Here is a 7,527-nt window from a genome sequence, read left to right as displayed (position 1 = left end):
TTTTAAGTGAAATGTCCAAGTTTTATCAACTGAGGAATTACAGTAGATAAAACGTCTAAAACAATAGGTAGAAGATATTTAATAGATCTTATACCTCAATATCATCACCAGTATGATCCCACAACTCCCAATTACCATGAACACATACGGGATGATGGAGCACATTTTTTTTCAACCCAATAGTTTTACATCTAATAGCCATATATATACATGTGTACTAAGAAATTAAGAATTCAAAATCCCCAATAACTTTGAAGACTTCAGTCCCTCAATCCTTTGTTATGATGATTAACAAGCTAAAATGATTATTTGAATTAATATTTTTCAATGAAAATTCTGATAGAACAGGTGCTCAATCACTTGGGAAAAAGGAAAACAAAGAAAAGCAAGAAGAAAGGAACGGTGTCCCTATCAGTTGGACGCAGCTTCAAACACACCCAGGAGGATTGGACGTACAAAGCAACCTTCAAAGGAATTACATCCATCTTCAGACACAGTTTTGAACACAAGAAACAAGGATCGGCTGTCCAAAGATGGAAGAGCAAATATAAATCTTGAAGGGCATCCCTATCGACCATTCGAAAAATTCAAAAGCCAAGTTGGAATCCTCTGGTCATCTGTCGGACGGACTCTTGGACGAAGGAGAACTTGCATTGGCCATCTGAACATCTACACAAGAAAGCTTCTCATCCTTGATTAAACGATTGTATCGAACGCTAGCATAACGATCAGAAATCTGATAGTTTCAACTTTCAACAGTCGTTTTTTCTGCATTAAATGATTGACCATTAGAGGGCATTTTCGATCAATTTTTGGGGTCCTATAAATACGATAAAGTCTAAACTCATTAACAACTTTTGTCTATATCAATTATGAGCTCTCTAGAGTAATTTTGGTTTAAAAAATACTCTCTCTCTTGTTCACTTGTAGTTTTTTATGAGGTTGAAAAGCTTGTAAAATTCTTCATTGTAATTGTGAGCAATTCAATTTTAGCTTGGAAAGGTTAGATATATAGGAAGTGTAAAACCTTTTCACTCAACTAAGGAGAGATTAATGTGAGTAAAGGTAATCATTTCTTTGTACAAAGTGGCATTGTTTCATCAATTTTGACGAACTTTTTTAATGGATCAACTTCGATCTTGGAGAAGCTTGGAAGTGTACCTTGGTATCATGAGAGTACCATTTCATTTGGTTTACTTTATTTAATCTATTGCTCATTGTTTGCTCATTTAGGTGCTATACTTGCCTCATCTTTATTGTTTTCTACTTACTCGCTTTAGTTTGTGATCATTTAGATAAATTTGGTTAGTTAAAATTAGATAAAATCAGCCATAACTTATCTAGTTTTTATACAACTTAATTCACTCCTCCTCTTAGATTACACTTGACACTTGCAAAGTTTATAAGAGAATTGACAACAATTCTTATTTCATGACGAATTGAGCTTACCTCAAAAATTTTCACTTAAGTCTCTTTCAAGCACAAGACTCCAGAATAAGGAATTAGGACAGATTCCTTCTAGTCCACAGGCGTCTAATATGGTGTGACAGAAGGACGCCACAGAAAAGAGTAGAAGACCCATGCAAGTCTTTAATTTCATTTGTGATATATGTGGTCAAATAAAACAGCAGCTACACAAGACTTTTTCATAAGGTTCACGTAGCCTTATCCTTTCAAATCTTTCTCCGAATCTCAATCATATATACAGCACTAGAGCTTGTACAAGTTATGAGACAGTCACATAGAAATAAACAATGACGAGCAAGACTTTTGCTTCTCCTATGTTCATCTTCTTTTGGCTTTTGATGATTTCCATCCTTTTAGTCCAACCCGCTCTCTCTGGACGGACATTTGGCGGCAGCGGTAAGTATACATCTTTCTTATTCACAGTTTTTTTTTTTTAATTGCTCAACAGTGAGTTTGCTTTAATCGAAAACATTCATCTAAATTGGATACACTTCCCATAAACTATGATGATGATGGTACAAGTCATTGATGCATGAAAGTTGTTGATTTGGGAATTAGAGTAGAAGGAAATTGCACTATTTTCCTCGTTCTCTCTAAAAATTCTCCAATCAAAATCTTCTCTGCCTTTTTCATGGAAGAGAGATCAGACAAATTTGGTCTTTTTCCATAAAAGGGAGTCCTCTCTTTAAGTTTTTTTAGTTTCTATCGTAGCAATAAATTCTTTTGTAGAATTTTCTAATGATAGATTATTCTCTCATAGAATCTCCTAGTGAGAGTTTCTTCTTCCCTAAATTGTTTTAATAAAAGTTTTATTCTCTCCTAAGTTTTTTTTCCTTATGAGGGTTTTTTTTTCAGTTTTTGTCATTTTCTGTGAAATTTGAGATTTTGTAGATCTAGTTTCTCAAATTTGCAATTTCTCCATCTATTATTATCGTATCTAAACTTCTCTTTGAAGTTGAACCAGTTTTTAATCATATTTTTTACTGTAAGAAAAATGCATAAACCTATTGGGTTACAATGATTTATCTGGATAGAAGATATGATATGTTGGAGCATTAATGTTATATTTATTTAAATTGATTTTCAAATCTGTGGTATCTATTAATTTCAGCTCTATATGTATTTGAGTTATGTTTGATTTGATGTATTTCTGTCATTAGTGCAGATTCAATAATCTTTTCCATCAAAATAAAGAATAGAAGGAAAATGGCTTGACTTTTGCCCTTTTGATAGTGATATCTAATTTTATGATAATAGTCTTTTTTTTGTTTTGTATTTTGGCAAGGTGGGGGTAGCATGATGGGAGGGGATCCAAGTCGTGCTCCCAAGGCGACCGGCGGAAGTTCTCCTACAAACTCTGCTCCTAAAGATGGAGGCGGTGGATCCATAGGTTATGGGCCATTACAAAGGCATCCAATTTGCAACAAAATACGATACGCCTATTGTTTGCGGCCCCCACCAGAAAGACCATGTAATTATTATACCCGTTGCCGTCCCCCACTCCCACCAAAATAAAGTGGCCAATAAAAGCGGACTGGACCTGATTCCCTATTAATAAAGTTGGACTCAGAGTGATCCAACCCTAGTTAAGCCCAGAAAAAAATGAGCCCATGCAATGGAAATATACGTATGGATTAGATGTTTTGAGGATATCTTTCAAAACTTTTATGATAGTGTGAAAAACTTTTAATGTAGATGGTTAGGTGTTTTGGAGTGTATTATTATAGTATTGTATTTAAAATCCTTGTTTATGAAATAATGGTAAATTGTATAGACCTACATTTCAAGTGTTTGTAGAAAATTAAATATATGAAGAGATTGTGCATGTGTTGATTGTAATTTAGTAAATTCGTAAGATGCAGAAGCTCTCAAACTACTTATTTTACTAAATTATTATTCATGATAATATTTGGCGTTCACATTTTTCTATCTATAATGGATAAAAATGTGTTTTGACGAGAGCTCTTGTAGTTTGGTCCGTCATAAGTACACCTAGTGGTGATATAAATCAAGTTTAGGGGTTTATATTCTCAACCTAGAAGAGGAGATAGCTTTATCTAAAATATGAAACTTCTCCTTTGGTCCAAACTTAAACTTTGTGAAGTTTGGTCATAAATTCCAATTGACGTTGGCAACTGGATGAAATCTCTGCATGGGTACATTTTATTGACCATACGATTCACTTTGGTCATAATTTGGAGTTAGGTAGGTTTGAGTCTCCCTCTTTGAGGCTTCTTGCTAATTTACTTTGCTGATTCCCTTTCATTTGGATTAAATTTGCATAAATTTTTCTCTTTGATAAATACTTTGTCCTGAAAATGGAAAAGTATGCAAGAATATTGAGTATATTGGCATCCATTTGAGTTTTCAGTGTGCAAGTTTGCAAACTGTTTATGTTGGTTCAGGACAAGTATTTTGTTATTGGTGAAGGAATTTTAATATGCATATCTGGTTGCATGGCAGCATATTTACTGCCAAAACTGTGCTTCGTAATGAGTTCAGAAAATATTCATACCAATAAAAAAGAAAAGAAAAGAAAAAAAATCTCTCTTTAATTGATTTACTATGCCAAGTGGTACACAGGTCACGTTCATTCATTAGTTTCTCCAGTAATGGTCCATTACGTTCAGTTAAAGTAGCTTTGAAAACTAAGAAACTACTCGTTATAGAAGAAGAAGAGATCAATATAGTGATGTCCATCTTTTTCTTATTTTGGATATTTATTACCCTTGTAATTCAATTTAACTTAAAGCATAGAACATGCAGAAATTAAGAAGAAGTACTACTTGCCCTTTTCATTAGTTTGTATGTCACGGTTTTCTTTACAAATTGAAGTTGAATAATTGAGTTTCTATGGCACTATTCTTGATTATTTTAGACTTTACAAAATCTGATTACAGAAATTAATGATAAGCAAAAACTACTCTTTTGGGTGATTATGAATTTTAACTTTTTTAGTGATTAGAAAATTCATGATCAGAAGACAAAAGTAATCGAAAATATTACAAAAACTAATTATCCAAAATTAGAATCTATAATCAGTTAAAATAATCAATCAAAAAACAAGTGATAGAAAGCGAATTAGTTTGCATCCAAGTCCTTCGTCTTCCGCCCCTTTTGCCACCGGCGAAGGTACTCCTAACTCGGGCAGCACCACCCCGAAAAATTTTCCCTGCAGCCGGACGGGAGCTCTGTCTATTAATCGCAAGATATTTTTCTTATGGTGCAATTGATATTTGCAAACCACAAGGCGTACAAGCAAATCCTTACATACAAGGGTGCAGTTCAATTGCTCGTTCCCGAAATATATATTATTCCTTAAAGCCGAGTGCAGTTTTGCCTACAAATTTTGGTAGTAAAGTATTCCTGAGATGAAATACTTATGATTTTTATTTTGAAGGAATGATGAATTAATTGTTTATTTCTTTTACCTTTTCTAATAAGGTCAGTTGCGTATTCTTTAAGGGTGATTGCACATTTCCATTTTTCAGCTTTCATGGCCAATTGAATTGAATTACGCACCCTTTTTTTGCCAAGATACTAATGTTGGGAAAGATTAAGTTGCACCACTATCATGTGGTCTCAAAGGAAATTGAAATAAGGAATCCCTAGAAAATGAAAAAATACAAAAATCTTCATAGGAATCCTTAGAAGAATCGAAAATTCTCACTAAAAATTTTTAGGAGAAATGAAAAATTTTTACTAAGAAAATTTAGGAAAAACTTTATTAGACTTTATTAGAAAAACAAAAAAAAAATCCATGGATTGGACTTTCTCCCGAAGAAGGTTTTTTGAGAAGAGGTGAAAAAATAGAGAGAAGTTAAGATAGAAAGAGAAGTGGCTGCAATTTTAGCAGAAGCCCATCCTTATTGAACTAAGACATAAAAGACGAAGCAATTAATTCACTGTTTGGTTGTCTAACACATTTAAGTGATGGACCCAACTTACAACTCTTTTATTTACATAGAGTTTTTGTAGGACAATATAAACCAAGTTTAGTAATTTGTTTATTTGGTTATATGTTAGTTGAGGTCATGTGTCATTAATATATTGGTTAGTACAATACGTTGCATTGTAAATTAGTAAAGTTAGCTACATTGGATTTGGCCCATAATGTTAGACTGTTAGTAATAATAATAGAAGTGAGCCAGTAAGGGATTAGTATTGTTGCCGCCGTTTTCGTTTGAAGAATCAGTAGCCTCGTTGTTTCCTTTTTCTTGTATTGTACAGTAGCCGTAGCCTCGTATGATTAGTCAAGAAATTTCCTTTGCCTCATATATCAAATTTTTTGTGATTGTTCCTGTGGATTTATGTTTGATTATTATTTTGGATCCATCAGAGTGGTATCAAAGTTACGGTAGATTGAAGTATGGTAAACCCTAATTTTAATATTATTTGTACTATCCAAAAACTCAAAACAAAGGTGACATTTAATTTTTGACCAAAACAGATGATAACCCATCTCAAGGCATGTAAATTAATTGATATATTGAATCAATTTTTGAAAAAATTACTACGGCTCACTCAGCAAAGGAGCGTTGGGATATATTGGAAAAGACATACAAAAGGATTAACAGGATCCAACAAAATAATTTGATGATATTAAAAAGGAAATTTAAACTTGTCTATTGAATCATATTTTTCTCGTTTGTCAGATATTAAAAACAAGATCGCACCTAATCAGTATGACGTTCTTGCCAGAACATTTATTGTGAAAGTTCTCAACACCCTATCCATGAATTTTAATCATATAGTAGCTGTGATTTTTAATCATATAGTAGCTGTGATTCAGGAGATAAAGATTAGGAAAATTTTAAGTATTGAAGAATTGCAGGAATCATTAATTCTATATGAGCAAAGAATGAATAAAAAGTTGGAAAATACCCTGGAGAAGGATATAATAGAGAAGGTATTACAAATGCAGTTGCATTTGAGAGGTAATAATGAAGCAAATGAGCAAAGTGAATTCAGTCAGATGAATCCAAGCTACAATAATAGAGGTGGCTAAAATATCAGAGGTGGTCGTGGCAACAATAATAGAGGCAGAGGAGGTACATCAAATCTTGGACGCGATAGAGGTAATAATTTTAATTTTAAAGGTAGTCATGGTAGAGGCAGAGGTGGTAATTTTGGCAAAGAAAATAATTTTAATCAATATAATTTTAAAATAATTTTGGACAGAGAATTTAATGTTATAATTGTGAAAAATTGAGCCATAGACAGTTTAAATACAAATTTTGAAAAATTATAGACAGAAATTTTTAGATTAATGTTACTGACAATCAGGTTCAGGATAATAATAAAAAATCTAAAATTTTATTATTAACTTGTAATATTGTTGATGTGGTTGATAAAAAAAATGGTATTTAAATATGGGTTACAACAATCATATATCTGGCAAGAAAGAATTATTTTTTGAGATTGACGAATCTGTCGATGGTGAAATTAAATTTGGAAATAACATTATTTTACTAGTGTTTGTCAGAGAAAAAATTCCTATCAGTTTAAAAAATGGGTCTACTAATTTTATTTCTGATGTTTTCTATGTTCATGAGCTGCATCATAATTTGTTGAGCATGGATCAATTGTCTAAGAAAAAAAATATGATATTCGCATTAGGAATGGTAATTACACCATTTTTAATAAAAAAAATATTAAAATGATTGCCAGTTCAAATCGCTTATTTTCACTGAAATTGAGTACTACCAATTTTTCTTGTTTAAGTATGATGATAGATGACAATAATTGGTTTTGACGGTTTGAGATTTTTGGCTAATAGAAAAATGATTAGTAGGCAACCTAGTATTAGAAATTCTGGTAAAGTTTGTAATCTGTGTGTTTTGAAAAAACAACACAGGGTTGTCTTTCAAACAGGCAAATCCTGAAGGGTTAGAAGACCAATGAAAATTATTCATTCGTATTTGTGCACTGTGAAAGTTCCTTCTAATGGTGATTGTAGGTATTTTATTACCTTTATTAATGATTTCAGTAGAAAAGCCCGGATGTATTTTTTGAAACAAAAATCTGATGCCTATGACACTTTTAAAATTTTTAAGACTT

The 7,527-nt window shown here is 32.3% G+C and overlaps 1 long non-coding RNA gene across 1 annotated transcript; it reads left to right on the top strand.

Moving 5' to 3' along the window:
• The first annotated feature begins 1,360 nt into the window (after nucleotides 1-1,360).
• LOC140038231 (uncharacterized) lies at nucleotides 1,361-3,292 on the top strand. The gene is made up of 2 exons (XR_011842040.1): nucleotides 1,361-1,863; nucleotides 2,753-3,292. It is a non-coding gene; the product is annotated as an uncharacterized lncRNA (long non-coding RNA).
• Nucleotides 3,293-7,527: the final 4,235 nt, after the last annotated feature.

Source organism: Coffea arabica, chromosome 3e (genome assembly GCF_036785885.1).
Source record: "Coffea arabica cultivar ET-39 chromosome 3e, Coffea Arabica ET-39 HiFi, whole genome shotgun sequence".
NCBI lineage: Eukaryota > Viridiplantae > Streptophyta > Magnoliopsida > Gentianales > Rubiaceae > Coffea > Coffea arabica.
Note: the sequence above shows the minus strand (reverse complement) of the source record. Positions and strands in the feature narration are given on the sequence as shown.